Here is a 10,880-nt window from a genome sequence, read left to right as displayed (position 1 = left end):
ATAATTCATTTTTGTGAATTCATTTTTGTATTGTGGTGAAAATACGTATTGCAAAACATTTGCCAGCACAGAGACAGTAGAAAAGCTCAATATCATCAGCCAAAATAAGGCCAGGAACAGACTTTGCAACAGACCAGCTCATATGGAAGTTTAGAATAAAGCTGAAGAAAATTAAAACAAGTCCACAAGAGCCAAAATATGACTTGAACATATCCCATCTGAATTTAGAGACCATCTCAAGAACAGATTTGATACATTAGACACTAATGATTAAAGACCAGAGAGCTGTGGGATGACATTAAGAACATCACTGGGGAAGGTAGAGTCCCCACTGGACAATTTTCATCTTGTCTAGACAGGTCTGATGAAAGAGTCTTATGATTCAGTAGTGAGTAGTTGTTATCATGACTAATTGCAATGGTCACAACTATAAAGGCAGAAGTTTTGAAACATAAAGAGGGAGTGGTTAATCTTACTTTCCAGGAACAGAGCACCCTAGGACCATCAAGGGAGAAGAACATGAGCGGACTGTGGAACCCTATGCAGAGAAGCAGCGATGTCAGAGATGCAGGCAGAGATGAGGCGATGGAGAGAGGGAGCAGCTGAGGACTCTAGACTCTAGATTGAGTGCTGGCAGCCAGGACCAGTCTTGCAGAATGTGCCCTTTGGTTTTTTTTAAATAATTATATATTCCTGAGTCTTTTGGTGTACATCACCAACTGCCCCCCCCGCCCCCCAAAATACCCCAGAGTGAATAGAAGCAAATACTGTTGAATGATGATACACGGAGGGGATTGTAATCACTACAATTAAACAATGAGTGTAAAACTGATGTTCTACCCTGTAAACAATCATTCAATTCACAATAAAAACTTTTAAAGAAAAGAAAAAAAGAACATCATACAGCAAGAAAGCAAAAGGTCACTAAAAAGATAAGAAATTTTAAAAAACCCAATATGGATGTCAGAAGAGACTGTGAAACTTGCTCTCCAGTGTAGAGATGATAAAGGGAATGGAAGAAATGAGGAAATAAAAGAAATGAACAGAAAATTTCAAAGGACAGCTCAAGAAGACAAAGTCAAGCATTATAATGAAATGTGCAAAGACCTGGAGTTAGAAAACCAAAAGGGAAGAACACAGTCAGCATTTCTAAAGCAAAAGTAACTGAAGAAATAATTTAAGCCTGGATGTGAAATATTGAAGTATTCTATGGGCAATATATTGAATGATGCAAAAAGCATCAAAGAAAGATGGAAGGTATACATATATAAAGTCACTGTATCAAAAAGAAATGGTTGATGCTCAGCCATTTCAAGAGGTAGCAGATGATCAAGTACGGAAGAAAGAAGTCAAAGCTTCACTGAAGGTATTGGTGAAAAACATGACTCCAGGAACTGATGGAATAAAAATTGAAATCTTCCAACACACTGATGTAGCACTGGAGGCACTCACTCATCTATGCTAAGAAATTTGGAAGACAACTAGCTGGCCAACTGATTGGAAGGAATCCATATTTGTGCCCATTCCAAAGCGAAATGACCCAACAGAATACAGAAATCATTGAACAATATCATTAATATCACATGTAATTTAAGTTTTGTTGAAGATAATATAAAAATGGATGTAACAATACTGTCAGAAACTCAAATTGGATTCAGAAGAGGACATGGAATGTTGACATCAGATGACTCTTGGATGAAAGCAGAGATCAGAGAGATGTTTACATGTGCTTTATTGACAATTTTTTCTTTTAAGTTTTAATTGTGAATTATATGATAGTTTACATGGGAGAACATTTGTTTTACATTCATCGTATCATATTTCATTTCATTGCAATGATTACAATCCCCTCCATGCATCATCAAACAACCAAGAGGTATACCCCACAAGCCTGCCCCTGGCCATCAGCACACAGACTCTCTCCCTCCCTGAGTCCAGAGTCCACAGCCACTCCAACTCTCTGTGTCATTGTCTCTGCCTCCATCTCTGGTGTTACTGCTTCTCAGGGTAGGGTCCCGCACTCTGCTCTTCTCCCTTGATGGTCCTAGGAACCTCCTCTCCTGGGCTGCAAAATCAAAATCACTCCCCTCCTTTTGTTACAAAACATCTACCTTTACATTTCCAACCCTCACATTCAGTTCTGATAACAATTATTCACTATTGCGCCACAAGAGTCTTATCCCCATCACCTTTCATCAGCCCCGTCCAGAAAGATTGGAAACAACTCAGTAGAGATTCTACCTTCACCTGCACGGTCTGGAACTAGGTTCCTTCTTGAAAGCTTGTAAGCCAGTCACTTCCTGCCTTTGTAGTCACCCCATTTAGAGTAGCCAATGTCTAAGTTGCCCAACTCTGTCAACCCTGTGTACCGGGGTGGGGGGGTGGGGGGGTGGGAATGATCCTCGCTGTAAAGATGTGTTCCCTCTTTTGAGCTACTATATCCATAAGCACAGGTCAAGTTCATCAAATTGTATCATTTTACTCTTTTTTTCCACTTCTTTCTTCTTCTAGTTGAATTCTGATCATCTAGTCATTGAAGCCAAGTCAAGTGGGTATTATCTGCAAGTGTGGGTGTTCTTGTGCATATGACCTCTCTTCTTATCAGCTGGACACTTCATTTGCCACTCTAGTCCTCTGTGGCCATGTCACTCTCTCTGGGCCCAAGAGTCTCCAGGTCTTGTCATACTGCTAGCCAGCCAGATCTCAACCTGGGTTCAAAGGAGTCTATTGAACATGGTTGGACTTAGCTCACAACTTCATTGTCAAACATAGGTTTTTGACTGTGTGGATCACGACAAACTATGGATAACTTGGTAAAGAATGGGTATTTGTGATAGTTAGGTTCTGTGTCAACTTGATTGAGCCAGGATTCCCAGTTGTTTGGCAGTTAATAGTTAACTCTATGATGATTGGCTATGAGCAGTCAATCAATTGAAAGGATGTTTCCTTGTGGGTGTGACCTGCTCCCAATGTAACGGACATGCAGGAAAGACTTGCTATCTTTCCCACTGGATCTGGATCTCGCATCTGGGTTATCTATCCTTCAACCACTGGTTCTGTGAACCTGAACCAGTGGCCTACTCTACTGTGTGTTTTGTCTGCTGGGCCTGCCGAGTATGCCTGAAAAACGGAATGCCCACCAGAGGGCTCTGCACGCCTGTTCCTGTCATCACTGCCCCTGTGCTCTGCTGCTGGTTCTGCAGTGTACCTGCCCAGGTCTTGCTCACCTGTCACCCTGCTGCGGCCCTTGCTCCAGCACCAAGGTCCTGCATCTATATCCTGATTTGGGATTCCTGTATTCCAGGCCTGCCTACCGATCTTGGTTTGCCTGGCCTGCACTTGGGACTCTGCTATTTCTACAATTATGAGCTATTTCCTTAATATAATCTTCTTTACACACACACACATACACACATATATGAGTCCTGGTGTGGCTCTGTGGGTTAATGCACACGTCAAAGTCAGTTTGAAATGCAAGATCGGCGGTTCAAGCTCACCAACTGCTACTCAGAAACCCTATACACTGTCACTATGAGGTGGAATTGACTTAACAGCACTTAACAACAACAAGAAGATATATATATATGGATAAATATCACTAGTTTTGCTTCTCTGGAGAACCCAGCCCAAGACAATATTCCAAAATATCTGATTGTGCTCATGAAGAATCTATACATAAACCAAGAGATAGTTGTTCGAACAGAACAAGGGGATGCTGAATGATTTAAAATCAGGAAACATGTGCTTCAGGGTTGTATTATTTCACTTTACTTATTCAATTTGCACATTGAGCAAATAATCTGAGAAGCTATATTCTGTGAAGAATAACATGGCATCAAGATTGGAGGAAAATTCATTTACCACCTACAACATGTAACTGATACAACCTTGCTTGCTGAAAGTGAAGAGGACTTAAAATACTTACTGATGAAGATCAAAGACTGCATCTTTCAGTATGGATTGTACCTCAATGTAAAGAAAACAAAAACCCTTACAAATGGATCAATAAATAACATCATGATAAATGGAGAAAAGTTTGGAATTGTCAAAAGACTTCATTTTGCTTGGATCCACAATCAACACTCATGGAAGCAGCAGCCAAGAAATCAAAGGATGTATTGCTCTAGGCAAATCTGTTGCACAAGACTTCTTCAAAGTGTTCAAGAGCAAAGTTACTAATTTGAGGAGTAAGGTGAGCCTGACCCAAGCCATGGGATTTTCAATCACCTCACATATGCATGTGAAAGATGGACAGTGAATGAGGAAGACCGTAGAAGAATTGATGCATTTGAGTTATGGTGTTGGAGAGGAATATTGAAAGTATCAATATCTTCTGGCAGAAGAACAAATAGGTCTGTGGTAGAGGAGCCATGTTAGAAGAGACTGTACAGCCAGTCTCTTTGTAGGCAAAGATGGCAAGATTTCGTCTCTCATACTTCAGACATATTACCAGGAGGTACATTAGGCTTAGTGAAGTGGAGGGTCAGTGAAAAAGAGGGAGACACCCAACGAGATGGACAGACATCGTGGCAGCAGTAGTGGACTCAAGCATAACAATTTTGTGTATGGCACAGGATCGGCGTGTTTCATTCTGTTGTGCATAGGGTAGCTATGAGTCAGAACCAGTTCAATAGCACCTAACAACATCATCAATATTATTTTCCAAAATATTCTACCACCATTCACATAAACTCAGTGAATCCAAACTCTCCCTTTCCCCCTCCTTACAACTGTTAGTAATCAGTAGTAATCTTTTGTTTTTACATATTGGCTTATTTCATATAAGTGAGGATTTGTTCTTTTGCAGCTGATTTATTTCACTCAGCATGTTTTCAAGGTTCACCCATGTTATGATATGCATCAAGACTTCATTTCTCTTTACAGTTGTGTAATATTCTATTGTATGTGTATACCATATTTTGTTCATTCATCTGTTGATGGACATTTTGGTTGTTTCCACCTTTAGGCTGTTGTGAAAAGTGCTGCAATGAACTCAGATTAATCTTATTTCCTATTTTGTAATTGTGCTTTCTAGTGTGAAGATTGCAGCAATCTTTTGTAAGGCTATCATGATGTGATTGTTGAGTAAGAAAAATGTGTGCCAGATTGACTATTAACCAGGATTATTTTTGCTGTTAGTACGCAAAAAAAACCACACACAGATAAATTCCATTATATAGGACCTAAAAAAATACAGAATTATACAGAGTAAAATTTAAAAGTCTGCCTTGATACCAAACCCACTACTGTGGAGGTGATTCCATCTCATAGTGATCCTTTGGGACAGGGTAGAACAGCCTCATAGGGTTTCCAAGGCTGTAAATCTTTGCAGAAGCAGTCTGCCACATTTCTCTCCTGCATGGCCACAAGTTGGTTTGGTTCAAACCACTCATCTTTTGGTTAGCAGCTTAGCACCTAACCACTGCATCACCAGGGAGCCTCTTCTGCCTTGACACTTGCCCTATTTGTACTTTCCCCAGGAATATCCACTGTTTGTTCTGTTTTTGAATACAGATATTATATCTAATATCTTGAGCTTATTAATTATAATTCTCTGCTTATTTTTATCTTCTTAATCTATTAGTTTCTGAAAAGGGTATGTTAAAATCAAGTATAATTGTTGATTTATCTGTTTCTCCCTGCATTTTTATCATTTGTTGCTTGGTATATTTTTTGTTTTGTTTTCATTTAGTATTAATTTTCTAAGTAGCATTAAGTAGTTATTGTGTAAATTTCTATGAAAATACACTGTCAATTTTCTTTAAGATGTTGTTGTTATGTGCCGTGGAGTCGGTTCTGACTCATAGTGACCCTGAACAGGGTTTCCGAGGCTGTAAATCTTTACGGGAGCAGAACGCCTCATCTTTTTCCCGCGGAACCACTGGTAGTTTCGAACTGCTGCCCTTGCGATTCACAGCCCGATTTGTAACCACTACGCTACCAGAGTTCCTTTTCTTTGAAAAAGGTACACAAAAATCCAAGACACCATTAAGATTCTCATTAGTGTACAATCCCAAACTAAAAATTTGAAACCGATTAGCCTCCTTTTACATGGAAAGAAGTTATGAGACGAGATCATGTACTGCTTGACCCAAGTGATGACTCATTATAGTTTCCCTAGAAGAAAATTGTGAATGAGATATAAGGCTCAGTGGGTAAAAATTCACAAAACATAAATATCCAAATATCTTAGAATTCCACTTAATGAAGCGCATGTTTGATTGGCTAGCTGTTTTAATTACAATTTCAAGTCTTATCAATATAGCTATTCCATTTTTTCCCCAAGACAAACATGCAGATATTCTTATAGTACAAGAGGGAAGAGAGAAAACTTTAGATTTTAAACAGTTGAGCTTTGTAGTTGTTGAGTTTAGCAGTTTCCTTCTTTCACAGTCTGGCACTCATCTGATGTATTAGCTTCTCCAACCTGATTGCTGGAGCCACATTACCGTTAATCATCAGTTTTCCTGACATGAGTGCCATTATTGGTTTTAGCTTCCCAGAAAACATTTTTACAAAGTCTTCAGTAGACATACTCATCACCACATCTGCCTGATCAGCAGGCTCTCCATAGCCAACATTTCCACCTTTGCTTTTAAGATCAAGGAACCATATTCCACCACTTCACCTGAGCGTTCAAACTGATAGACTGCATGAGTGGCTTTAACAACGTCATCACTGAGAGACTCCTTGACAATTCTAAATGTTTCTTCTACAGGTCCAGAGCATGGTTTGGATTGTGGTTCCTGCTTGCCTTCTGTGAATGCTGACACAGCACCTTGCGACTGGTCTTCTTTTACGGTAACTGCATCTAGGAGTTTCATCTAGAAGAAATCTGGTTAATGAATGATGTTTTTGTACCGTCGAGTCGATTCCGACCATGAAGGATGGCCTGGTTTAATTTGCATAGACATCAACATTTTTTATTTTTTAAAGATATTTTCATCAATAATAAAGTTGCCAGTAAAATTTTTTCACTTTTTGAAGGAATATGCAGCATCTGCAATGATAACAACTTTTCTACATTGGCTTTCAATACCAGATGTTCCCAGCATATCCATAGCTGCAGTGTGTATGGCTGTTTTAGGCCATAATGCATTGACTGCAATTTCACCTTTAAATTCTTTTGCCATTCCAAGTACACACATAGGCATACCATACTTAGCAATGGTATACACACAGTACTGTTTGAACCACAATGTGTTTAGGCTCATTGGAGGGCTGGGATTAAAGATATGAGCAATTTTACTCTTTTTCAAATAAGGAATACATGCTTTAGATGCCAGACAGGTGCCTCTGGTATTGACATTCATCATCTAATCCACTCTCTTTGTAGGTATTTCCAGTGTGTTGGTCAAGCTAATAGCGCTGTCATTCTTCACCAAAATACCAATTCCTCCAAATTTCTCCACTGCATTATTGATTTGCTGTTCACCTCTCACATCAACAACACACAGCAAGACCCTTCCTCCAGCTGCTTCAATTTCTTCAGCAGCTGTATAGATTGTGCCTGGAAGTTTAGGGTGTGCACTGGTGGTCTTTGCAGCATTTGATAACGTTTGTTCCATCCTTCGCTACTTTTCATGCAATAGCTTTGCCAATACCACGGCTTACACCGGTGATAAAAGGTGTACATCCTGCTAGCTTCTTGGTGTTGGGTAGCATGACTATCACAGATTAGAGGAAATGTCAGCAGCTGTGAGGGGTGGCAGTTTGCTTGATATATTTTTGATACAGTATTATTACATGCATATATGTTTATGATGGCTAAATCTTCTTGTTCTGTTATGCCAAGCACAATGAGGTTTAAAGACAAACCAAGCAAGCTTTCTATTTGAGAAGCTAGAAAATCAACAATAGGGCAAAGTTGGAGAAATACGAAGGAAGTAAATGAAAACAATAAGGACAAAATTAATGAGATCAAGAGTTGAAAAAAAAACATAGCAAAACCAAAGGCTAGTTTTTGAAAAGATTATCTAGGCATATTTCTGGCAATATTGAACAAGAACAAAAAAAAAGTTGGGTACAAATAGAATACAGCACTAAAAAGGGAAAATAGAGACATGTTGGATATTAAGAAAAATAAAAGAGGGTTCCCATTTGGGGCTTGAAGTAGTGAAATTTCAAGTGTACATCTTCAGTGCTTGAGGATAAAAAGGATGCCCCATAAGAGAAGGGAGAAAGCGGCTCCACCACGAGTCTCACAGCCATGTTGAAGGATCCTGTGCTTTCCAACTATGTCTTTTTCAAAGGGACCCCAACTTAAAAAGTGTCAAAGGGGATCATTATTTTAGTTGTAGACAACTCCTGGAGGTAGAGCTTAGGCTCTGTGGCAAAGGTGGTCCTACTTATATCTACTTCCTGTCCACACTCTGGACAGAATTAATCCCACTCAGATGGACCAACCCCAGTCTTCTTTAGCCTGCAGTAATGGGGGTTGATGACACTGCACTGCAACAAAATTCAGGAAGAGGAGGACCTACCACCAGCAGTAGAGGCCAAAATGGAAACCATGGCGCCCAACGTTCATGAGTTGGACTAGTAGCAGGGACCCTACGTATGCCATATTCAAGAAGTAGACATTGCTGAGTGACTTCAAAAGAGACTGCATAATAGAGAAGCTGTGCCTTCACCAAATTGTGGCCTGTGCTCTCCAGGAAGCACATTTGAGACCTGTGCTGTAGAACCTGCCCTGTATTCATGATGCGAATGCTGGAGATGAAGCTCAAGGCTAGGACAGAGTTCTACTTTACAGAGCTGCCTACACACATGCACAGAGGCTAACCATGCCGACAGAGGTAACTAGGCACAGTATGGACCTGAGCTACAGCCTAGAGATTAGTCTCAGCAAACAGAATCCCAGCAATCTTCAATGTAATCATATCAAGCTCAGTTAGCCTTCTGTGCTTCCAGCTAGGGACCTTGTACAAGATGCTGAACTAGAAATGGCCCTTGCACCTTTAGGTATAGGGAAGCACCACACCTGTACTATCAGTCTCACCCTGTTGTGGCTCACCACTTGGGGATTTGTGGACATTGTTCTTCACTGTGTAAGTTTTCTTTTCTACTTCAGCATCTCTGCTGTAGACACAGTGTAATGAGGTGAAGGCTGAGAAGACATAGATTCATATGACCATATCTGTGTGTTCCTTTCAAAGACTGAGCTGTCATGGTAGAGACACACCCTAAGGGTATCCAGATCAGCTAATATTTGGGCAGAAGAAGTTCTCTTTCCAAGTGACTGTAGGCATGGTTTTAATACTTCTTTCCTACTGTGTGTTCTGCCAGCGCAGTGGTTCCTACCAGCCTCAGAAAAACCTGAGGCATACTTCTCTGATTTCCTGATAGGCAAGTCCCTAAAGTGAGTTAAGAGGCTATACTCACTTACCATCATCTAGTAAGGACTTTCATGGATCCCCCTGCAAGGCTGGCCTTGGCACTGGCTCATTTAAAGTTCAGATAGGATCTGAATGGAAACCTCTGGGAAAGGTCTGTCTTGGCAACAACTTAATGTCTTCAGAGAAACAATATTGAACTAAGAAAACTCACTATTCATTCCATGACCCACCCCTTATCTCATAAGAGGGTTAGAGTACAAGCAACTCTGGAATGTCCAGTCAGACCCTTAGTGATGGTTTTTTCTGTGGGTGCCTTTTTAAAACTGGTCGGAGGGGCATATACCCCTGTTAGCTCAATCACTTGAAGGTTGGCTCCTGATGCCTTGAGAATAGCAACATATATATGGGAATGTAAAAGACAGTTTTGTCACGTCTGAAAACCTGTAGTTTTGACTCTTCCATCTAAATGCCATCCTGATGTCCGAATGTCATGGTGGGAAGTTCTCTCAAGATTAATCTCTGATTCCACAGAGCTGTGCTTCCCATAAACTCCAAACCCATTGCTATTGAATCAATTTGACTCATAGAAGTCCTATAGGATAGAGTAGAGCTTCTCCCTAGGGTTTCTAAGGCTGAAATCTTTATGGAAGCTGACTGCCACATACTTCTCCTATACAACAGCTGGTGGGTGAAGCACTCAACTGCTAACCAAAAGGTCAGCCATTCAAACTCACCAGTTGCACTATAGGAGAAAGATACAGCAATCTGCTTTTGTAAAAATTTATATAAACCCTGTGGGGCAATTCTGTCCTATAGGGTCACTATGAGTGGGAAGCGACTTGATGGCAACAGGTTGCTTCCCATAGGAACCTTATTCCTTTCCATAATGGTTTCTTATGACCATTAATCCACAACGGTTCCTTAGAACCCTAAATTTCAACAGCAAAAAAGTCTAGGCACTAGGCAGGGTTCTTAGGGTCCTTAGAAGGTGTATGTCTTTTGTATAGAGCTCAGGAGATGTTTCAGGTCTGCCTGTATCTTTCTAGCCCTTCCACAGAACTGTGAGTATGCAGAAGTAATGGAACTCCAGGTTTCTCCAGAAGCCTAGGGCTATCCCCCATTCGGTGAACAAAGCATTGTTCTTCAACAGGCCCACTGCCCTGTAACTTTGCTTTCCCACCATTGTCTCTGGATTAGAGTCTCTGCATAGTTCTCCCCTAGTGCTGGAGCTTGTGTGCAGAATTTTGAAAGAAAATTCCTGCTGGATAAGACTTTGGCTCTTTTCTCATTTTGTTAGAATCCCATTCCTAAGAACATTATGTGCATTAAAGTGTTTGAATTCCTAGATAAAGTAGATACATTCATATAAAAATATAAAATGTTGACCTCCACCTGGGCCTCTAAAACATACTTCCTGCCACTGCCCTTTCTCTTCCTTTCTTCGCCATCGTGTGACTGCTGCTATGTTCCATCTTCACAATGTCTCCTCATAAGACTTTTAGGATCAAGAGATTCCTGGCCAAGAAACAAAAGCAGAATTGT

The 10,880-nt window shown here is 40.5% G+C and overlaps 1 pseudogene; it reads right to left on the bottom strand.

The window, feature by feature from the left end:
- Positions 1 to 6,387: 6,387 nt before the first annotated feature.
- On the bottom strand, positions 6,388 to 7,665 carry LOC102820576 (annotated as a pseudogene).
- Positions 7,666 to 10,880: the final 3,215 nt, after the last annotated feature.

Source organism: Chrysochloris asiatica, unplaced genomic scaffold (genome assembly GCF_000296735.1).
Source record: "Chrysochloris asiatica unplaced genomic scaffold, ChrAsi1.0 scaffold00016, whole genome shotgun sequence".
Lineage (NCBI taxonomy): Eukaryota > Metazoa > Chordata > Mammalia > Afrosoricida > Chrysochloridae > Chrysochloris > Chrysochloris asiatica.
This window is presented reverse-complemented; position numbering and strand designations above follow the sequence as displayed.